This window comes from Oryctolagus cuniculus, chromosome 5 (assembly GCF_051225735.1).
Source record: "Oryctolagus cuniculus isolate XC-2025 breed Fujian yellow rabbit chromosome 5, ASM5122573v1, whole genome shotgun sequence".
Lineage (NCBI taxonomy): Eukaryota > Metazoa > Chordata > Mammalia > Lagomorpha > Leporidae > Oryctolagus > Oryctolagus cuniculus.
Window position 1 is genome coordinate 64,251,728 of NC_142871.1, and position 23,954 is coordinate 64,275,681.

The following is a 23,954-nucleotide window of genomic DNA, read 5'->3' on the forward strand; positions in this document are numbered from 1 at the left end:
CAGCAGGTGTGGGTAAAGTGGGTGGTGAAGAAAGGACTGAGAGATGTACCACGTGCCGTGGAAATTGCCTTCTCTTCATGGTCTCCGAGAACTGCAGAGGAAGAATTGGGGTCTTTAACCTTCCTGGTGGTGAGAAGTTGAGTCTTTAAAATTCCTGACTGTGTCCCTCTTACTACCACACCACCTGGGACCCAACCATGTGGATCCTGGCTTTGCACAGGTTCTGCCTGAAACATATTCCTGTAGCCCCTCCATTTCTGGGGCTTCCCAGTACTTTGCTCCATCCAAAGTTCCAGTATTCTGCTCAGATCGTGTCAGGAGATACTGATCCTGAGGTGGACCACAGTCGAGTGGACCGGTCCATGGTCAGTGCACGTGAAATTCACCTTGGGTTTACTTAAATGGATCTGATGGATTGGAGAGGAACTGTTTCACAGCCAGCAATGAGGAACTTTCTGATTGGAGCTTGCTTACATAGTGAGGAGCTGGGAAACTTGGTGTTCCAATTGTGTTGACCAGAATAACCCCTGGTTGATAAGGCTCAAAATCTTTCAAAGGTTTGTTCGGGGCCGCCCTCCAGACACTCCTAAGACCTTGCTAGTCTTGTAGAAAGATAGTCAGAACCGCGTGTAAGAGGGAGCAGCAATTCCGTTGGTGTCCTTTCGAATTGTATTTTTGATTAGGAAACAAGTTCCAAGGCCAGCAACCGTCAGAAGGATGTGGTGCCATATTTATTTATAACAGAAATATCTTCATGAGTTCTTCCCTGTGTGCCTTATCAGAGAGGTTGTTTAGATTACGTCTCAAGTTCAGAAGCTCCTTCCTCACCAACATTCCAAAGCTGGGGCCGTCAAGGGCACTCACAGAGTCCAGGAGAGGCTCCGTGCTTCCCAGCATGGCCCTGGTCTCAGGAGAGAGAGCCTCTCTCGCCCTTGGGGAAGTGGCACTCTGCATTTTACAAGTCTCTTCTTCCCTCTCACTCCCAGTTCCCATGTTAGCCACCCCATGCAGTGGGAGACCGGTTTGAAGTGGCTGACATACTAGAGCCTTGTTTGTGTTGGTCACAGTTCCCCTAGCTCTCTTCAAACAGAAAATAGAAATTTGTGTTTCCTAATCTTTTTTTTTCTGTACTATTTGCATCATTTAACCAATTTTCAACCTCTACAAGGCCTCATGCCCCAATTCTCTGTCTTCTCTTGCTACCGAAAACAATTTTGCCCTTCTACCTTCCTAAATATCTTAGTCTGGTTTTTGCTGCTATAACAGAATACCTTAGGCTGGGGAATTTATAAAGAAAAGAAGAGCACCACAGCTCACTAGGCTAATCCTCCGCCTGCGGTGCCAGCACCCTGGGTTCTAGTCCCGGTTGCTCCTCTTCCAGTCCAGCTCTCTGCTGTGGCCCGGGAAGGCAGTGGAGGATGGCCCAAGTACTTGAGCCCTGCACCTGCATGGGAGACCAGGAGGAAGCACCTGGCTCCTGGCTTTGGATGGGCATAGTTCTGGCCATGGCGGCCATTTCGGGGGTGAACCAACGGAAAAGGAAGACCTTTCTCTCTGTCTCTCTCTCTCTCGCTGTCTAACTCTGCCTGTCAGAAAGAAAAAATGTATTTTTCTCAGTTCTAGAGTCTGGGAGGTACCAGACTGAAGGGCTGCATCTGGTGAGGGTCTTATTGCTGCGCCATCCCATGGCAGAGGGTGGGAGGGAAAGAGAGCTCGAGAGAGCAGGAAAGCTAGATAAGGCCAGTCTCGCTTTGACAACAAGCCCACTCTCCTGATGACTGACCCACTTCTGAGATAATGACAGCCCTTATGACCTTATCACTTGTTCTTAGGCCTCTTCCCCAGCACTGCTGCATTGAGGGCTAAGGTTTCAACACACGGACTTTGGGGAACACCTTTAGACATAGTGTCAGTCCTTCTTCTAGATCTTAAAATATAGCTGAGGGTGTGCTGAATTTTTACCAGTCTTTCAAAGGTCACCTCATCCAGGAAGACTCCCCTGGTTGCCTTGAGTTGGGTGGACAGATCCTCAAAACTTCATGGATGTTTGCTTTGTATTTCTGTGTGTGGCTTGTTGGCTGAAGGTAGTGGTGTGGATGCCAACCACCCTCCTCCTCGTTGGGAAGCATCATCCAATTAGTGAGAGGCTGAAATTCACCTTGGGAGGAGCTGGGGCTGTGAGCGCCTTCCAAGGGTAGGAGGGGTGCCAAGGCCTGGAGGACCAAGCCACGTAGGAGTCCACAGAAGGAGCGAGACGAAGTCCAGGGGTGCAGATGGGTTGAATGGGAGACGCAGGAACTTCAGAGCAAGGGACAGTCAGGTGCTGGAGCCGGGAGTTTAGGAGATAAAATTAAAGTGGAAGAAGACCAGGGCCAAGACTCTGGGGGAGGAAGGAAGGTGCCCAGGCACTTCTCTTGAGCCATGTGTGGTGTGTGTTTGGGTCCAGTTGGCACCTAGTGTGTGGGCAGACTTGTCTGAGAGATAAGCAATACCCGTTCGGTCGAATTCATAAATGACTCAGCATCTGTAAAGATGGTTCCTACTGGAGGAACTGGTGGGGTACACTTGAGCACCTAACCTGAAAGGCTCAATGTTACCTAAGATTTGTTTTTCAGGGAAAAAATACATTTTTGTGCTTCTCCATGGAAAATGTATTCCTTGCTTATCTTCCACTTCAATCAATATCCAGTTAAAACTTGATCTTATATTCAACCAACAAATTCCAAGTTAACTTAGCTGTAGCTCCTCTGAGAGGTAATAATACATAATTCTGTAACAGGGTTGCATCAAAGACACAGAACTACTGTGAGTGACGCAGAATCAGGGATACACTGCACTTGTGAGAGGTGGGAGTGGGGATGTCATTGTCCCCCACAGCGTCTAGTGTTGAGAATGAAGTCCCTATAGGTCACCTAAAGAGGCTGCTGAGGAGGGAGCTGGGCGTGGGAGACACAGCCAAGACAATGCAAGGACAACTAGAACACATGGCGACAACTACAACCCGTGAGGACCAACTGCAGCCTGCACATCTCTCCCAGCCACTCCGACCTCAGTGCTGCAAAGACCTGCAGGCGACGCTGAGCCCTTTACCGTGGAGCTGCCCTTGCCCCTGGCCATGGACTCTGAGAAGCTGCTGGAGGAGCCGTGAGTCTGAGCACCTAAGCTGGACCAGCTGGGCAGCAACAGTATTGACCAGCTCTCACGGCACCTGCTGCCCTGCAGCCACCTTCGGGGCATGGAGTATATGACTACAGCTTCATGCCCACCTTCCACATCTGATGACGCCAAACATCTCATGTGGCCAGCTCCAACCTAGAACTGTGCAGGGAAGGGGATTCTTGGAAGCTTGGCTCCTGCTCGGCTTGGTTGTCACAGTATGAATCCACCACAGTATATTCCTTATCAACTTGGCATTCACACCCACTGATTTTAATTATATTTAACTTGGAAATGAAGACAATGGCGACGTTATACTCCAGCCTGCATGATGCAACCCTGCTTGTACTACATAGAATGTACTACGCTCTCCTGCAGAGGTTCTGAGTCTTCATCTATGCCTGGAGTCGTTCATTCCGCATCCAGCTTACTCACATTCTCCCCTCCCTGTTCTGTCACTTAAATGCTGAGGTGTAGGCTAATTGCCGTGAGCACATCTCGTGCTAGATGGTAGAGTATGACAGAGGGTAATTCCTCACCAATGCTCAAACAGGTTTGACCAAAGCTAAACTCAATAACACTTTTATTTTACATGAGATCATAAATGTATTAAACTGTTTACTTATTCCTTGAGCTTCAATGGGTCCGTTAATCCCTTTTTTTTTTTTTTTTTTATTGTGGTCAAGTTAACCCTGAGAGGCATGGGGCTCCCAAGCCAAGCTGAAGCTGCGGCTGTGGGTTCCCTGGGTTCCCACAGTCCAGCCTGGTTTTATCTGATGAACTTGAGTGAAGTGAATCTCAGGAATCTGGGAGCCCTGGGGGAATGGAAAGTGTGCGGATGAAGCTTTGAACCTGACCCGCCCTGGGTGACAGACCTGGAGAGATGAAGAGGAAGGGCAGTGTCTTAGTCTGCCTTCTGCTTCTGTCACAGAATACTCGGGACTGGATAATTTATAAAGAATAGAAATTCGGGGCCGGTGTTGTGGTGTAACGGGTAAAGCCACCACCTGCAATGCCATGTCCCATATGGTTGCTGGTTAGAGTCTCAGCTGCTCCACTTCCAATCCACCTATCCACCTCTCTGCTGATGTGCCCAGGAGAGCAGAATCTAGAACCATGACCCAATTAATTTCTGTTCTTTTTTTTTTTTTTAAGATTTATTTATTTGAAAGGGAGAGAGAAAAAGAGAGAGAGAGAGAGGTGGAGAGGTGTCATCCATCAGCTGGTTTACTCCTCAAATGGCTGCAACAGCCAGAATTAGGTTGGTCCAAAACCAGGAGCTTCTTCCGAGTCTCCTACATGGGTATACTTGTTCCATCATCCACTGCTTTTCCAGGCAACTGGATCAGAAGTGGAGCAGCCAGGACTCAAACCTGCACCCAAATGGGATGTCGGCGTCACTGATGACAGCTTAACCCACTATGCCACAATACTGGCCCTTTAAAGTCCCTTTAAAAAAAAAAAAAAAAAACTAGACAGTAATCAAAAAGTTAGCAGTGAGTATACCTAGATGGTGGGAGTTGTAATTTGTATTTCCCCTTTTAACTGTTTATTCAAATAAATTTTATCTTTTATTTTTTTGAAAGGCAAAGAATGACAGATATCCCCTCTGCTGGTTCAGTCCCCAGATGCCAGCAACAGCTAGGGGTGAGCCAAGCTAAAGCTGGGAACCAGGAACTCAGTCGAGGTATCGCATGCGGGTGTCAGGGTCCCAGGTACCTGAGCCATCCCCTGCTGCCCCCCAGGATGTGCATCGGCAGGTTTCTGGAATGGGGAGTAAAGCTGCGACGCCAACCCAGGCCCCTGATACGGGATACAGGCTGTCCAAGGGGCGGCTTCATTGCTGTGCCGACTGCCCACGCCACTTTTTATTTTTAAATGTTCTACAATGAATACGTTGACTTTTCTCATTAGAAATAAATAGCTAAAAGGTGCTAATTTTAAAATGTTTCAAGAAATGGTAGCCTAGTAAAATATGCAGCGAGCCAAATTATAGTCTGTGATTTTATTAAGTAATGCTTTGAGGATATGGAAGTTGTTTAATAGGTTGCAAAAGTATTGGGGAGCACTTCTTAATGTAAATTAATATTTCAATGATAGAAATAGAGACAATATCAAAATTTGTTAGTCCCCCCCCCAAAAAAAATCCAATACTTTAATACTTGTGTTGCACAGTATCAATGATTTTGAAGCTCATCTTCTGTTTCTCGGATTTAAGGAAAATAGCCTGTGACCATTAAGTCAATGAAAAAGCATAATAATAATATAGTTAATTTTTATCGGAAGCTAACCATATGCTAGGTGCTTTATTGTTTTTCATTTAATCTTTGCAGCAGTCCTATGTAGGAGATGTTATTGTAACCCATTTTACAGATGAAGAGGCTGAATCTGGGTGAAGTTAAGGTCGTACGAATAGACTGGCTTCAGAGCCAGGACTTGCAGCACTGCAGTCCTCAAGGGAAGGGCTGGGCAGGGGTGACGTGGAGGATGAGGGAGAACAGCAAGTCCGGCGCCAGGAGGACTTCCCTGGGTGCCTGGGCAGGAGTGGGTGCAGCTTCTCAGCAGGGTCACGCCCTCCCAGGGACAGCAGCTCTCACAGCAGAACGAGACAGACCACGCTGGCTCCCACCCCTTCTCCGACCTGGGTTTACTCAGCTGCACAAAGAGGAAAAATCTGTTTTAGCTCAGCAGGTTTCTGGAATTGCGAGGGGCAACAGCAACAGTCTGAATATTTCAGCCTCCCAGGAATCGTGTCTTCCTTTACTCTCCAAATCCCACGGCCCAAGCCTCCATCCCCAACCCTTGGGGCACAGCCGCCTCTGGCGGCTGTCAACCACTCCCAGGGCGTTTCCCTCACCTGGTCTCCCTCTCCTCCCAGCTCCCACTCAGATCAAAGTCCTGGTTGACCCAGCGTCGTTGTCTTGTCGTCCCCTACGCTGCTTCCTTTCCTGCCACACATTGCCCCCTTCCGTTGTCCTCTGAGCAACACCTACTACGTTCACTAACGTCGCGATGGGTGGGCTTCCAGGGAGATCCGGGGGTGGCAGAAGGGAATCACAGTGCTGCCCGATCAAGCCAACGAGTCACAGCGGAGAAGCCCTTACAGGTTTCTAACAGCTGATCTTCCGTCCCAGATTCTCCCTCTCTGCTCTGGACCCCCTTCTCTCCCCGGCAACCTCCCTCTTTCTCGATGTGCTAGGGACAGTTTGGCAAACTCCTGTTACTTCATTATGCTGAGCAGTTCAGCTCTGTTTTTTTCTTTTTTTACAGCTGAAAATTTTTAACGATTTTGATTGAGAGGCAGAGAGGCAGAGAGGGAGAGAGAGGGAGAGGGAGAGGAGTAGTGCTAAGTCCCAGGACTACATGAAGATTCAGAGAACGGCATTCACTTAGCCCTGGGGCAGATCTCAATGCCCATTGGTCAGAATCACTCATCTGAGTTCCTGCTGCCCACCTCCTCCTGGCCAGAAGGAGGCGAAAGCCACCTGTCCAGGCCTCCTGAGGGTCTTCCTAAAGCCTCTCCCTCTGCTACAGGTGCCCCCACCTCCCCCCCCCCTTTTTTTTTTTTACTATAGATGGCAGTAAACAATATGAGTGCCTTGAAAGCAGCCAGGCCTAGCCCTGCCCAGGATAAGCAAAAGAAAGTGGAAGCCAGCCTGCATGTGTGGGGAGACACCAGCTCACAGGTGGTCCTCTCTGGGATGCACTAGGAGTGGGTGGCAGGCAAGCAAGGAGACAGATTTCCCATCAGATGACAGAGTGTCTGTAACCGCTGGAGTGGGCTTAGTGCACGTGAGTAAGTGTTGGTCAGGCCCTTTACAGAAGAGTGCAACAGAGCAAGTGGAAAAGCCCAGCAGCCCTACTGGAGCATGCAGGTGTGCGCCCCAGAGCCAAGGTCAAAGGCAGCAGGCCCTATCTGAGGTTCTGCAGAGGCCAGCCCTCCATGGCATGGCCACCCTGAATTCCCCAAAGTCCCTGGTGTCTGCTCTTCCCCCTCTCCTAGGGTCTGGGTGTCTGTGTCTGACAGGTGTCTGGCACACACGACCACCTGGGTGCTGGAGTGGGAGCAAAGGCCAGGAGGGGATGGAGGTGGTCTTATCTCCAGCTAATGGCCCTCTGTGTTCCTTGGGGGAACAGGGTACTGGTCCAGAGCCCTCGGTGTGGTGATGGAGCTTGGAAACCTGGCTGGGAATGGAATGGAGCTGGCCTGTTGGGCAGGTGACCTGGCTGGGAGAGGGAAGAGATCCCCTTTTCTTCTGGTGAGGGAGGAGTCTGGAGGTCCGGGTGGTCCCAGGAGGTCCACGGAAGGGAGGGTGCTTCAGAGAGGACAGAGCCAGCAAGGGACAGGCCCTGCACCCCCGGCCCTCTCTGGCCCAGGGGAAGGAGAAGGGGTAAGGGAAATAAGAAGGAGATGGGGGAAGGAAGCCGTAGGTGCCCCGTGCCTGGCCAGGCGCCCTGCTGGGCTTTCCAGAGAATGTAAAACACCTCCCAACATCTGGCCCTCCCAGGTCCCTCTGTCATTATGGCCATTACCGTTATTACTGCCATTACTGCCTAATTCTCACAACAGCGCCAGAAGGTAGGCATTATCTCCATTTGAAGGGAGATAAAATTGAGGTTCAGAAAAGGGAAGCCGTTGGTGGAGGTGGGGTCTGAATTTAAACTCAGACTGCCCGACTCCAAAACCCATGTGTCCCAGCCCCGTGGTGGAGACACAGCAAGGCTTCTACCAGCACCTGCGCAGCTACAGCACATGCTGGGAGCCGGCGGGTGGTTAAGGAGAGAGAGAACACCCCCACCCCCACCCCCACTGCATTGCCTCTCAGGGCTGGGCTGCTTGGTGAAGCTCCCCACCCCGGAGTAGGGGACCACAGCAGCCAGAGGCAGGATGCTCCCAGATGCCCCTACAGACTCTGAGTGGGAACTGCAGCCACTGCAGGAGAGAGAAGCTGCCGGGGAGCCAGTGGGGCCCAGCTCTGCAGGCATAGCTGAGGGCGTGGACGTCCCCCCGCCCCGGGGGGGGGGGGGTGAGGCAGGGCTAGTTTCCCGCAGTTATGCCCGGCTGGCGGCTGTATGTACGTTTATTTGTCATTGTCGATGCCAGTGTTATGGTGACCACATTCTCTTTGATGCCTGTAGACGAAAGGAATCCAGCAGAGCACGTGAACCCAAATAAGTCGATCCATCTTTCCAGGTCAGAGGTACGAGCATCGGTCCTGGCAGGCACGCTCTGGCCCTGATATCCTGCCCTTGAGCCTCTGCTGAAATTCCTCTGTGCAAGGGAAAGCGGGGTGTGTTGTTTCCAGCAGTGGAAACACAGATGACTCACCCTGGAAACCTTGGTGGTTTCACCGGCTAATTTGTTCACTGATAAATGATTACCCAGGAGCTGGAATGCAGACCCAGAAATCAAACTGCAAAAATTATTCCGTTCTCTCTCCCCCAACCCTCCCACATGCAGATCCTTGGGCTCATGGCTGAGTGGTGAGCCATGCTGCCAGGGATGCGAGAGTGTGGACTTGTCCAGCGCAGTTTGTGGGCTGATGGGGAGACAGAAGGAACAACACAGACATGCACAACACAGATGGGGCTCATGCTGCTCATAGGAAGCCTGGCACGATTAGAACAGGATCAGAGACGTGAGGGGTGTGTCTTGAAGAGGTACTCAAGCTACAGTTTGGAAAAGGGGACCTTGGGTCTGGTTGGGAGAAAGGAGCCGGATAACCCATACTTGGAGGGCAGTAAGTCGATAACAAAACTGACATCGTTGCTTTTAATGCTGCTCTTCTTGTTATTAGCTGACCCAGAGGGGCCATTAGTGCAGATGAATAAGGATATTAGATATAAGAAATGGGTTAAGGCCAGCGCCACGGCTCAATAGGCTAATCCTCCGCCTAGCAGCGCCGGCACACCAGATTCTAGTCCTGGTCGGGGCGCCGGATTCTTTCCTGGTTGCCCCTCTTCCAGGCCAGCTCTCTGCTGTGGCCTGGGAAGGCAGTGGAGGATGGCCCAAGTGCTTGGGCCCTGCACCGCATGGGAGACCAGGAGAGGCACCTGGCTCCTGCCTTCGGATCAGCACGGTGCACCAGCCACAGCGCGCCAGCCGTAGCGGCCACTGGAGGGTGAACCAACTGCAAGGGGAGGACCTTTCTCTCTGTCTCTCTCTCTCACTGTCCACTCTGCCTGTCAAAAAAAGAAAAAAAAAAGAAATGGGTTAAACATCAAGGTGGCATGTACCAATGTCATCTCACTAGTCCCAGTGATCAATTTCAGTTCACAATTGATCACACTGATAGGTCTAAGAGTCAACGGGATCACACAAACAAGACTAGTGTCTGCTAATACTAACTGATAGAATCAAAAAGGGAGAGAACGATCCATCATGGGAAGCGGGATACACAGCAGACTCATAGAATGGCAGATGTCCTAAATAGCACTCTGGCCTCAGAATCAGCCCTTAAGGCATTCAGATATGGCTGAAGGGCCCATGAGAGTATTTTAGGCATGGAAAGCCAAGACACTCTGGAAAAAAAAAAGAAGACCTAAATGAAAGATCTCTGCGAGTGAGATCCCAGTGGAAAGAACAGGGCCATCAAAGAAGGAGGTACCTTTCTCTGAAGGAAGGAGAGAACTTCCACTTTGACTATGACCCTGTTGGAATAAGATCGAAGTTGGCGAACTCAAAAGGCTTCCATAGCCTTGGCAACTCATGACTAGGGCCTAGGGAGATTACTGACGCCATAAACAAGAGTGTCAAATTGTTAAGTCAACAACAGGAGTCACTGTGTACTTACTTCTCATGTGGGACCCGTCCTTAATGTGTTGTCCAATGTGAAGTAATGCTATAACTAGTACTGAAACAGTATTTTACACTTTGTGTTTCTGTGTGGGTGCAAACTGATGAAATCTTTACTTAATATATACTAAATTGATCTATATATAAAGATAATTGAAAATGAATCTTGATGTGAATGGAATGGGAGAGGGAGTAGGAGATGGGAGGGGTGCGAGTGGGAGGGAAATTATGGGGTGGGGGAAGCCATTGTAATCCATAAACTGTACTTTGGAAATTTATATTTACTAAATAAAAAAATTCTAAAAAAAAAAAAAGAAATGGGTTAAAGCCACAGCCTGCAGCACCAACATCCATATGGATGCCAGTTCTAGTCCCGGCTGCTCCACTTCCGATCCAGCTCTCTGCTATGGCCTGGGAAAGCAGTAGAAGATGGCCCAAGTCCTTGGGCCCCTGTACCCACACAGGAGACCTGGAAGAAGCTCCTGGTTTCGGATCGGTGCAACTCCAGCTATTTCGGTCATTTGGGGAGTGAACTAGCAGATGGAAGACCTCTCTCTCTCTGTCTCTGTCTCTGTCTCTCTGCCTCTCCTCTCTCTGTGTAACTCTCACTTTCAAATAAATAAATAAATCTTTAAAAAAAGAAATGGAACAGCATCTTTTTTTAAAAGATTTATTTGTTTATTTGAAAGAGTTACACAGAGAGAGGAGAGGCAGAGATAGAGAAAGAGAGACAGAGAGACAGAGAGAGAGAAAGATCTTCCATCCGATGGTTCACTCCCAGCTCTGCTTTGGATTCCAGCTTCCTGCAGAGTGCACCCTGAGAGGCAGAAGGGGATGATGGCTCAGGAAGTCAGGTCTCTGCTTTTTGAGGTCCTGGCTCTTGGCTTCGGCCTGGCCCATTCTCAGCTGTTGTGGGCATTTGGGGAATGAACCAGCAGAAGGGCAATCTCTCTGTGTATATCTGTTTTTTTTCTTTCTTTCTTTCTTTCTTTCTTTCTTTCTTTCTTTCTTTCTTTCTTTCTTTCTTGATTTATTTATTCATTTATTTATTTATTTGAAAGAGTTACAGAGAAGGAAGGGCAGAAGCAAAAAGAGATATCTTCCATCTGCTGGTTCACTCCCCAAATTGCCGCCATGGCCAGGGCTGGGGCAGTCTGAACCCAGGAGCCAGGAGCTTCTTCCAGGTCTCCCACATGAGAGCAGGGGCCCAAGGACTTGGGCCATCTTCCTTGCTTTCCCAGGTGCATTAGCAGGGATCTAGATCAGAAGTGGAGCAGCCGGGACTCAAACCGGCGCTCATATGGGATGCCAGGGCTGCAGGAGGCCGCTTTCCCTGCAATGCCACATGCTGGCCCTTTATGCGTTTCAAATAAAAATAAGTGAATACATTAAGGAAAATAAAATTAGGATAGGAATTTCACTGCATCAGAGGTCAGAGCCAATGGCAGATTGTTTTGTTCCCAGGAGCTGATGCCTGCAGTTGAATCTTCTGTGTGAATGCTCTCTCTGCTCACGTGATCACAAGACTCCCAGACAGAGATCACTGTGACCCAGCACTGCGCTTCTCCAGTGCGCAGACAGACATGGCCACTGTGGGCAGCGTGGACCCGGGGAGCGGGACAGCCTGGTCACATCTGTATTTGAGGAAGATACTTCTACCAGTGTGTCTATATGGAAACGCGTGTCACACTCTCTTTGTGTTATGCTTGGGCATTAATTGTGAAATACTGTCTGGCTTTTTCTCTTCCTCTATTTCTTTCTTAACCCTCTTGCTCACTTCCCCTCTGCTCTGAGCAAGGTTGGTTCCTGCTCATTGTCCCAGGGGTGGGACAGTCTACAGATAACATAGGCATACAGACCTGTTTGCCTGGTGTTTGACTTTCTGGAGTATAAGCCCTGTGGGCAAAGGGAAGACTCTGTCTTATCCCAGACGCTTAGGAGAATACTCAACATGCCACCCACAGGTCCCTGTCCCCAGTCTCTGGGGACTCTGATGGCGGGAAAGTAAAACTGGTCATGAGGGGATTCGGGAAAGTGGGATTGTGTGTCCCAGGTGGATGGGTTAGAACCTGGTGCCAGAACCCCTGATTGGCTAATAGACTTGAGAGTGGTGACCTGTCTCTTATTTCTCTGGTAGAACCCTGGGATGGTGGCAAGATGCTAAAGAAATAGATTTGGGGTATGTAGGTGCAACCTCATATGTGCCCCAGGATAGGACAGGAACAAGAGCAGGCGTGGCTGGCCTCTAGTGGGCCTGGTAGGGGAGAGTTGGGGGCTCAGCTGCCATCTGCAAGGATGAATGACCAAGGCCAGAGACAATGGTGGCTCTGCAGATGCTGTTGAATGCACACAGATCATGAGAGGCCTGAAGCCCATGTGCACGCACACACACACACACACACATGCATGCACACATATACTCATAAAGCACATGAGTCCCCCCCCTCCCCAGAGCACAGAAATACTCCCATTTGTTGGAGATAAAGTTTTGACTTCTTTGGTGAAGGCTGAAATAAAGTTTACAACAATGAGGAAAAATGTGCACATCTGTAGACCAAGATTGGTACCTGCTCTTGTCTTTGGCTGAATGAGAAAGTTTCCTTCCTGTTCATTTACCTGGGATTCCCATTTGACTTTGTAGAGGATTCTAGAAAGAACTGTCAGGTTTTCAATGTCACAAGTTTCGGATCTGTTCCTGCCTTTTGGGCTCAATGTTATATCCCTGTGACTGCTGGAAGTGCTGAAAAACAGCTGAATGAGAATAACCCATGTTCGTATGGAGAGCAGAGTTGGAAAATCAACATGTGGTGCATCACGGCCAGACTTGCCCATGGAAAACCCCTAAGTGGGTGTCAATGGAAAATTCTTGGGACCTGTAACATAAGAGTAGATAAGGGGAAGCTGCCTAACACACAGCCCTGGCACAGAAGAAAAGACGGGTGCCATCAGAATGGACTAGTAAGTGTCTCAGAACCCCAAAGCTGGGCCCAGGCCTGGGGCACGCGGTTGGTTGAGTGAAAGCATGATTGCCTGATCTGGTGATCCAGCCCAGCCCCGCACCCAGAGGCTGGCATGCCCCTCCTTGCTCTGGGCTCTGGGGGCTGCTCTGGTTAAGGAAAGGAAGGGGGATCCTGGCAGGTGATGGAGATCTTTGTGGTCATTTGTTTTTCAGAACTCCAGCATGAGAACTGTGGTATGTTGTGTAAACAAGTTAATCCTAACCTGCCTTTCCTCCTTAAGGTGGGTTAGTTAGTGGGTAGAACACACCAGGCAGGTCTAGGCCATGTCATCAAGTTCAACCGCATTATTTGCATGTGAGAGAGGGGATTCCTGATTGAGTGGAACCTGCAGACTTTCTGTTTGGTTAACAGTCATCTGATTGGATGAATAGCTTTGTATGAATAGGGGACAAAAATCAGCAAGCCCAATAACTAGTCCGGCAGTGTAGTCCTGGAGAGCCAGAGTGTCCTGCTGAGATGTCTCCAAGGACAAGGCCACTCTCCCGTCGCCCTTGTCATCTGTCGACAGGAAGCCCATCTGTGCGTTTGCTTCATTGAGCCCGCCTCCAACACCTGCAGACTGAGACACGAGTGCACATGGAGCCCAACATCTGCTATGGCCAACTGTTTATTTTTTTTTAAAAAAAGGTTTATTTATTTATTCGACAGGCTGGTTCACTCCCCAGATGGCCACAATGGCCTCAGCTGGTCTAGGCTGCAGCCAGGAGCCAGGAACTCCAGTCCGGGTCTCCCACAGGGTGGGCGGTGTGAGTTCACAAGCCCGAGGCGCCTCTCTGGCAGTTCAGCTTGGACGCTTTAGCAGAGACCCCTTCCCCCTGGCCTGTGAGTGTCACGGGTGCTATGGATGGTGGCTCCAGGCAGGACCAAGGTGCACACGAGCTCCGATCGTTCAAGGGCTTACAGAAAACTGCAACACGCTAGGCAAACCACTGTACTGTCCACAGAGGGGGAAGCAGGAAGGGAGGAGAGGGCTCCTCCAGCTAATGTCTGGACTCAACCATGCCGTGAACCCACCAGTGTTTGTACAAGTCTTTTTCCATGCTGCGCCTCAGTTTCCCCATCTATAGGAGGATGAGATGAATTCAGTGACCCACAGAAAGTTCTGGCGCCAAGATTCCTAGCGTATGTGGCTCTCCTTGGCTCAGGTGCCTGTAGTGCAAGCAACAGTAAAATTCTCTTGGGCACAAATGGACTTCATTCTCAAGGCTCGGCAGGAAGCTCAATCAGTGTGCACGGAATCAACAGGGAGAGGAGCCCTTCCACCTGCCCGTGTCTACGTACATGGCCAGCCTGGACGGCCCTGCCCAACCAGGCAGTGTGCTCATGGGGCTGCTGTGGAGTGGGACACTTTCCTTTGCCCCTCCCAGGAGCTGACCTGAGCATGAGTGAGACTCAGGGGTCCGGTGGTTTACAGACATGCAGATCTAACTTAAACCCCTGGCTGCAGTCACCCAGGTGCCGCCTCAGTTCCCTCCCTTCCCGGGAAAGGCAATTAGGAGGTGAGAGGGAAGTTGCTGGGGCAGGCTTCTGCCAGCTTCACTGTGCACCAGCAGCCAGCCTGTCGTTTGCTCCAGCTCCTAGATGGTCCCTCTCCCAGGGGGACACGCAGCCCTGGCAGCATCGAGATGTCAGGCTCCCCTGGCTGCCTGCTGCTCTCCTGGAGGGAGGGTGTGGTGACTTCAAGTCAGCAGGCGAGATTCGGGGGTCTGAATTGCTGGAAGATACATTCATTCCTACAGCCTGTTCACAGGTCTCCAAGCGGCAGCCCTGACCTGCTGGGGAGTTACAGGGGGCAGGGAGGAGGCGGCCCTGCCTGCTCACTGGGCCGGAGCAGCTGACATGGTGGCAGTGCCTTCACCTCCTCTCTCCGGTGACCCCGTCAGCTCTCTGCTTCCCCCCAGCTTCCCCCCAGCTGCCTTGGTTCCTCAGGCCCCGCCAGTGTTTCTCAGCCCCTGTGCTCTCTAGAGAGCCACTGGCAGGATGCAGGCTGCTATCTGAAGGTAGGAGGTACACAAGTATCCTGGGTCGTTTGCGTGGCTACAACACAGCACTAGGGACTGATTAACTCCTGGGCGGTGGGCGTTTCTCTCCCCCAGTTCTAGAGGCTGGGAGGCTAAGGTGCGGCCAGGGCTGCTCTCTGCTTTAAGATGACATCTTCTGATGCGTCCTCACGTGGTGGAAGGTGCAGGGGCAAACGGGCACTTTTGAAGGCCAGGAAGAAGCCCTCAGGGCCTAATCTCTTAAAGGCCCCACGCCTTCCCAGGACTGTATTGAAGATTCTGTTCCAACATGCATTTTGGAAGGAATGGAGCGGGGGGAGGGGCTTGTTTTTCAAGAAGACAGCTGGCTGGAATCCTGTAGGTTAGTAGGCGGCAGCCTGCTTTTGACAAAGTTGTGGAGCAGGTCAAGTGAAGCAGGCCCAGCTTCCTGAAACACCTTTCTCACTCTGCTCCAGCCCCTCCCACAGCTCTCTCCTAGGCAAACCTCTTTCCAACCCTCTCCGACCCAGCAGTCTCTCTTGAGAGCAAAGAGTTTTCAATGCACCCTTTATTTTCCTGAAATAGAATTCATGAAAAATTAACTTACATATGCACCATATAATTGACTCAAAACCAGTGTATCAAATTCCTGAGCTCTGATATAAAGAAGAAATCCAATCAAAGCAAGTTGTAATCAAAACAGTATGTGTTTTGGTGTACAAATGATCAGGCACATATACACCAAAAACCATAATGACATAGATATAAAATTGCTGTTCTAGGGGTAACTACACATGCAGGTTAGCACATATTAAACTGCCCTGGAGGCTGTCCTGGGAGTGGCATTGCTGTGAATGACAGGTGTTTCCATAGTGCTGAGCAAAGGGGAGTCCCGGACAAAACTTGCACTGTGTTCTCTGGATTTTCACAGAAGTTGAGTTCCTAGAAAAATCCACCCTGCATTCAACCTGTGCAAACAATACTTTTATGTGCAAATGTAAAAAGGAATTGGGTTTCAGGCTCAGAAAACTCAAAGTGGGTTTTTCACCTACTGGAGTGTCGTAGGGCAGTGCTTCCAAAGGGCATGGGGCACGTGGCCCAATTCTTCCTTCTATGACCTGCATCCATCAGGCTGTCCAGCATCGGCCCGAGCTGCAGTGCCAGTAGTGCTTCTGCCTACCACCCACCATTGTGACAGCCGGAAAACTCCCCCATTTGTTTCCAAAACACCTGTTGTGGGCAGCAGGACTCCTGTCAGTCGCTATTGGTAGAAAAGTTAAGTGGGGGTAGGGCAGAACTCTCAAACTTCAGCTTGCCCTTGGGTCCCTTGGGAATCCTGCCACAGTGCAGACCCAGGAGGTATGGGGTGGGGGAGGCCTGAGATTCTACACCTCTGCCAGGGCTGTAAGTGACATTCCTGTCGCCTGTGCCCAGACCAAGGCTGCAGACATCAGATGAAGAAGAAATGATCTTGGGGCGAGGGAGCAAAGACTTGACAGAAAAGAGGGGAACACAACCAGGGCCTTGAGGAAATGTGGCAGCTGGGGGGCTGCCAGTGCCCCCCGAAGCTAAGGCTGTTGGGCAGCAGGCACAGGGCAACCAACAGCAGAGGGGCCAGGAAGCAGCCCTGGGCCAGCAGCCGCTGCACTGCCAGAGAGGCAGAGTAAAAATAACAGCTCCCTGTTGCGCTTGAGCCTGCAGGCCCTGGTAAGTTCATTTCTTTCAATAAATCCAGCAGCTTCCCCTTTGATAAATGCTGTCAAGGCTGGAACATGTGGTGCTAACAAAATATGGTTTTAATTTGGGGCCCACTGCACTCGTGGTTAAATGCTGTGCATGTGTGTGTGTGTGTGTGTGTGTGTGTGTGTACAAACGCATACTCTCAGCGTGCCAAGGTAATATGCTGGGACTGAAAATGGCCAACCCCACGAGGGTTCAGTTATACAGATTTTGCTGCTCTGAAAAGCAACCTAATCACCATCATCAATTTTAATGCTCCAAGACTTCTCGTGCACAAGCAAGCTTGGAAAGTTCAGCCATTTGTACGTTTGCATCCAGCACAGAAGCGGCGGCCTATGGCTTCCTGAGCGTTGATGCTCACATTACTGTCATGTGTGTGACATTCAGAAAATCACCCGCTGTTTTCATCAACCACTCAACACTGCCTTCAAACTTGATGGGCTACAGCTCTGGAGCAGAGGCAGCTGGGGGTTGGGGGGAAATGAGAGTCCAAGTTGAGCAATCAACCAAGGCTCTAGGCTCTCTCGTGCCAGTGAGATTCAGTCCCAGGCACACAGAAACTAGTCTTTGTCCATTGTGGGGGGTGGTGTGTGTGTGTGTGTGTGTGTGCACGTGTCAGCCTTGGAACAGTCCAGGGCAAGAAAAGGAACTGGCTCAGTAAGTTTCTGCCTGGGCCCTGCAGCTGGACACTGCCGGTAACTGGACCTCCAGGCTCTCATGAATAATGAAGATGTCTGGCTCTTCCACAGTGCAGGCCATGGGGCTGTCCCCGGGCAGTGGCCCAGCAAACCAGAGATTACAGCACTAGCCAGTAATCTTATCATGGGGAAACAAAGCTGAGAATGAGGTCAGGTGTCCTAAGGGGCATGGGACAGCAGAGAAAGGGAAGATTGGGGAAGATTGGGGTGGCAGGTGCAGCGGAGAGGCTACCCAAATATTCCTCCTGTAGGCCGCAGGCAGAGCTATGGGCCCCCACAAACACCAGCCCCTTGGGAAGGTGAAACTGAGGGCAGTGAGCCGGGTCATTTCCTGAGCGAGGACAAGGTGCAGAAGAATCTGCTGAGAAGACCAGGAAGTAGTCACAAAGGGTATGTGACTATGAGCAGAGCTGGCCCGCAGCAGTTCTCCCTGGGGGGCGCCTGACCCGTTGCATCTTAAAATTAGTCCAAAATGTGCCGGCACCGCGGCTCAATAGGCTAATCCTCCGCCTTTCGGTGCCAGCACACCGGATTCTAGTCCTGATCGGGGCACCGGATTCTGTCCCGGTTGCCCCTCTTCCAGGCCAGCTCTCTGCTGTGGCCCAGGAGTGCAGTGGAGGATGGCCCAAGTGCTTGGGCCCTGCACCCCATGGAAGACCAGGAGAAGCACCTGGCTCCTGGCTTTGGATCAGCGCGGTGCGCCGGCTACAGCGCGGCGGCCATTGGAGGGTGAACCAACAGCAAAAGGAAGACCTTTCTCTCTGTCTTTCTCTCTCTCTCACTGTCCACTCTGCCTGTCAAAAAAATAAAATAAAATAAATAAATAAAAAATGCAGTGAGTTCTTAATCAATGAATGAACTTTAGGCAGTTTCCTCATTTACAAAATTAAAGAAAAATTAGTCCAAAATGTATTTCTCCTTGTATATGGGATCACAGCCTGGCACCCCGTGAGCAGTGACTGCCCAGTTAGGCATTTGACAGGGAGCCTTATAATGTGGGAAAGCTCTGCGGGTTCTTACACCTGGTGGTTTTTTTTCAGTATTCATTTGTTTATTTGAAAGGCGGAGAGACAGAGAGAAAGGGAGATGTCTTTCATTTGCTGGTTCACTCCTCAAGTACCCACAGTGGCCCAGGCTGGACCATGCCAAACTCAGGAGCTCGGAACTCATTCTGGATCTTTGTCATCTGCTGCCATTGTCTGCTGCCTCCTCTGGTGCACCTTAGCAGGAAGCTGGAAACAGCAGCAGAGTCAGGACTCGAACCCAGGCACTCGGATATGGAATGTGGGATCCCAAGTGGCAATGTAGCTCCTGTACCAAACACTTGCCCAGGAGTCTTTAAACTTTGAAATATGCGTACTTAATTTTTTTCTTACGGCACAGTGAAGCATGTTGAGTGGAGAAAAATGTGAGATACTAAAAAGTGTAGACATTATTTAAAAATCATGGCGGCTCCTTTTAATTTTAAGGGAAGTCTTTCTCCAGGCTCCTTATGTCTGTCCTGTTCAAATTAGAAGGTACTTAGGAGAATCAGTGAGGACCAAGTGGATTGGGAGTCTCCCAGAGGATTTTCCACTGGTCTCCAAGTTTTCTCCAGTTGCCTGGAGGGGGAGAGAAAACGCCAAGCCCCATCATCACCCCAAACAGTGTGCGTTGGTTTGGAGCTATGGAGGGTGCCTCAGCCCAGTAGACATGGGCGGGGGTGGGCACTGCTGCATTTGGCGCTGGCTTCTTTTGTCCTTGGATTGCTTCCTCACTAGCGGTAGGGACTGAGAGGAGAGCCTGGCATTTTCTCTGGAAGATGTAGACTGTGCCGTTAGAAAGAGGGGGAGAGGAGGATTGTTCCCTGTAGTCACCACAGTGATGAAATGCTACCGGGGCCAGAGGTCAGTGGGCAGTTAACCCCAGCCAGCCTGAGCAAGTGGAACAAGCCTCTAATTGGAGGCCTGCATTCCACATTAAAAGCCATTCTCCACCTGATACCCTTTGAAGATACCGCAGAGGTATCTAAATTTCAGGGAGCTCGCTCCCTGCTGGTCCCCAAGCACACTTGCCAGTGGGGCAGGGATCCAGCCACGGCAGCACCTGCTTCCAGCAGCCCCAGGCCCAGGAGATGAGTTGGAAAAGAGTCAGCATTTCTCTTTTAGGCTCCCAGCCCCCAGTGTGTGAGCCCGTCACCCGCTCCAGGCACCTTGCTTCCCAGTGCTGCCCTAATGCTCCCGTTAGCGAGCTTCTGTGGTCTCTGCCCTTCTAGTAACAAAGAAGGAAGATTTTCATCAGAGGACTTCTCCTCCCCCTCTCTCAGTCCCCGAGGGTCTGGGAAACTGACACCCTCTGACTAATGGGTGGAGCATGTGCACCAAACTCAGGCCAGTGATTTTGTCTGATTTCAGAGCCACTTGAGTGGTTGGGGGGGGGGGGGGTTGGTAACTAACATGGCGCAGGCAATGTCTCTGAGGGGGGCAGTGAGATTTTCCCCAGGTACCTCTGGGGTAGAGGCTCTCGGTTTTGCCCCCTCTGTATTACACACCTGAGAGGATGCCGAGCCGGGGTGGCTGTCATCCCCTCCTGGCCACAGGGAGCAGGGATGAATTCTAACAATGCAACTGGCAGATCTGAAAACCAGGAAACAAAATCCCAAAGCAAAACAACCTATGTTCTGATAATACTACGTGAGCCCTAAATCCAGCTGTAGCTAAGCCAACCCTGCGGTGACACTAACCCAAGATAGTCAACAGATTCTCTTTCTGCCTTAGCCAAAATCATGACAGCTTTGCAGCCACCTGTAGTCAGAAAACAGATCCGTCCTAAGAACATCCTGCTCTTTCTCATTAACCCATATCAAAACCTGCTTTCGGGAAAGGATCGCCCATTCGAAATGCTGACTGCTGGATCCTGTCTCAAAGTATGAGTGCTTCAGGGAAACTTTTGGATTTCAGAATCATTCAGCACACGTGGCGCTGCTTCCGGTGCAGACGCAGGAGTGTACACTAAGAGGAAAGGATAGCCACGCAGCCCCTCTAGTTCTGTATTGAAGTATTTCATTCTGACCATTCAGATTTGTTTGACTTCTGGTAACAGTAGAGTAACCCTCCTGCCAAAGACAATGATAAACTCTGGACCCCGCACAAAGTATGAACGATAACAACAAAACCTGTTGGGAGGTCTGGGGAAACAACCAACATGGTTCGGTGTTCAAAGACTGTAGCAGACTTAACCCTTGAAACAAGGGAATGACAGGGTGAGATCCGCCGGGATCAGGCTTTTCCCGGGACAGCACTCTCTGCTTCCCTTAGTGGATGGAGCCAGGGCTGCAGCAGGTGTTGCCAGTGCTGGTGAGCTGAGGAATCAGGAAGTGTAGAGTCTGACACTTCCACAGCAACAGGAAATTGGGGAGGAGGGGACCCCACAGAGGGAGCCTTAGAGCGAGGTCCCCAAATCTATGTACAGACTCCCCCATCTTCTGAAGTGTGCAAGGAGTCTAGGGAAAAATAGCAGGAAAGCTGAAAAAAGCCATTGCCTTGTGTTGGGGAGATGGATTTTATAGTTCAATTCCCATCAAGTTCAAGGTGCCTAGAAAGTGACTAAGGCTTTATATTTAGACCAGAGAAAGAATAAGAGTTGCTTCCTAAAACTAAAGGCAAAACCCAAATAGATCCACCCTACAAAATCCTAAAACAGTCTCTATAGTCACACTATGCATGCCTTTACCTCCAGGTATGCATGGCCTTTAAAACCAAATTAACATTAAATAAAATTTAAAAGGTGCTTTTTCAGTCACACTAGCCACATCCCAAATGCGTATAGCCACGTGTGGTTCATGGTTATTTTATTGCACTGAACAGATTCTAGAACATTTCTGTCATCATAGAAGTTCTGTTGGATGGTACTGCTCCATAGGGTCAAGATACTATGCTAGTTATTTAACTGTTTACTAGAACAAATGTCAGCTTTCTTCTGAGGAAGAGAGCAGAATCCCAAGTCTCTTTAACTTCCCCCAAAAATTCAGAATACAAGTTTTAAAGGTTCCTAGTTGTACAAAAAAGCAGGAAAATGTAACCAATGAAAAGAAACAATAGAAAATATAGACCCACAAATGACCCAGGATGTTGGAATTAATGAAGACTTAATAATTCAGATAAATATTCTGTTAAAAAATTTTTAAAGGACATCAGTTCCCTTTTTTTTAAGATTTATTTATTTATTTGAAAGAGTTACACAGAGAGAGGAGAGGCAGAGAGAGAGAGAGAGAGAGAGAGAGAGAGATCTTCCATCCGATGGTTCACTCTCCAATTGGCTGCAACGGCTGGAGCTGCACCGATCTGAAGCCAGGAGCCAGGAGCTTCTTCCGGGTCTCCTGCACAGGTGCAGGGACCCAAGGACTTGGGCCATCTTCCTGCTTTCCCAGGCCATAGCAGAGAGCTGGATCGGAAGTGGAGCAGCCGGGACTAGAACCGGCGCCTATATGGGATGCCGGCGCTTCAGGCCAGGGTGTTAACCTGCTGTGCCATAGCACCGGCCCCAAAGAATTTTTTAAAGATTTATTTTATTTATTTGAAAGACAGTTACAGAGAGAGGAAAAGCCAGAGAGAGAGAGAGAGAGGTATTCCATCTGCTGGTTCACTCCCCAAATGGCCACAATGACCAGAACTGAGCTGGTCTGAAGCCAGGAGCCAGGAGCTTCTTCCCAGTCTCCTGTATGGGTGCAGGGGCCCAAGGACTTGGGCCATCTTCTACTGCTTTCCAAGGCCATAGCAGGGAGCTGGTTTGGAAGAGGAGTAGCTGGGACTTGAACTGGTGCCCATATGGGATGCTGGCACTGCAGGCTAGGGCTTTAACCTGCTGGGTCACAACACCAGTCCCTCTGTTAAAGAATGTATAGGAAAATATACATATTGTAGATGAAGAAAGGGGAAATTTCAAGAAACATGAAAGCTTTTAAAAAGAACCAAATAGAAATCGTAGACATGAAAATATAATATCTGAAATTGAAAACTCATTAGAAATTAGCAGCATAACAAACACAATGTATGGAATTATCAGTGAACCTGAAGACAGGCCAATGGGTATTACCTGAGTAGAGAGACAAAGAGATTAAATTAAAAAGAATAGGTCCTCAAAAACCTGGGGGCTGGCATCAAGAAGTCTAACATACATGTAATTAGAGTTCCAGAAGGAGAGGAGAGAGAGTGAACTAAAACAACGTATTTGAAGAAATATTAACTTGAATGTTTTCAAATCTGTTCAAAGACGATAATCTCAGCAGACTCCAAATAGGATAATTTCAGCCATTTAGATGTCTCTGATCCAAAACATGGCCTCTTCCACTCACTGACCAGATCCAGGGTATCCCCTGGTCCTTCTGTGAGGGTGAGAGGTCCCAAGGTGAGGGTACAAATAGTCAGACCCAATACTGACACAGAAAACACCGCAGGTCTCTCAGTTTTGCTTATTCCAGGAAACCACGTGCCGTCCACTTTCCCTACCTAATGATGTGACAACCCTTCCTCTGGGCACCCTGAGATACGGTCTCAACACATTGTGAAAGTATTAGGTTGATTTGACTCCAGCTTAAACTCCAATGGAAGGAAATATTATATCTGTAATGAGAATAAAAATAATTACCGAGGAGGGGCTAGCATCTTGGCTCAGTGGGTGAACCTACAACCTGTGATACCCATAACCTGCTTTGAGTCTTGGCTGCTCTGATTCTGATCCAGCTCCCTGCTAATGTGCCTGGGAAGGCAGTGGATGATGGCCCAAGTGCTTGGCCTCTGTCACCCATGTGGGAGACCCAGAAGAAACTCCTGGCTTCAGGCTGGCCCAGCCCTGGCCATTGCAGCCCCTTGGGGAGTGAACCAGCGGATGGAAGATCTCTTTCTCTCTCTGTCACCCTGCCTTTCAATAAACAAATGCATATATCTTGAGGAAAGAAACATCCAAGTGTATCAGTTTTGCAGCAAATAAGGTGTTTTGTCAAACAGTATTTTAAATGTTTGTCCAGCAAATTGATAGGAATGATATACTATTGCAGTTTTAATGATTTTGTGACTATTGTCACATTTACTTTACAAATAAAAAAATAACACTGAGAGCTGGAGAGAACAAGGAAGGCAGAGGGGACAGACAGAGCTAGAGGGATTCCGGCTAAAGCACAGGGAGCCCCATAGCAGGCATCCAGGTGAGTAAACAAGTCAGACCAGCAGGAATTACCCCTGAAGGGCTGCTGGCTCCCTGCAGAGCTCTGGATACACAGGTCAGGCATTGAGTTGGGGCAGTGCTTTCCAGGGGCAGGGACAGCAACACACAGCAAGCACTGTGGGAAACAGACGGGGCATCTCTTACTTCTGCAAAGGGAGAGGCCAGGTGCCACAGGCTCCAAGCTGGCTGGTTCAGCAGCTCAGCCAGGTGTGTAGACACCCACGCTCTCCCCTTCCCAGTTCTGCTCTGCTCCCATAAAGCTGCCATCATAAAGTTGGTCCCCTTTCAAGTTTCGGGAAGTTGTAGGGGGACAGGTTAAGTTGCCCGCATCCCCCGTACCAGAGTGCCTGGTTTCAGTACCCAC

At 49.8% G+C, this 23,954-nt stretch overlaps 1 long non-coding RNA gene across 2 annotated transcripts in view; it reads left to right on the forward strand.

Annotated features, from left to right (window-relative positions):
* The window catches only part of LOC149126533 (uncharacterized), a 124,852-nt gene extending 112,246 nt beyond the window's left edge, over positions 1-12,606 (forward strand). For both annotated transcript variants that reach the window (XR_016233416.1, XR_016233413.1), the window contains one exon: positions 11,417-12,606. This is a non-coding gene — a long non-coding RNA (uncharacterized LOC149126533). The remainder of the gene's footprint in view (positions 1-11,416) is intronic.
* The last annotated feature ends 11,348 nt before the right edge of the window (positions 12,607-23,954 follow it).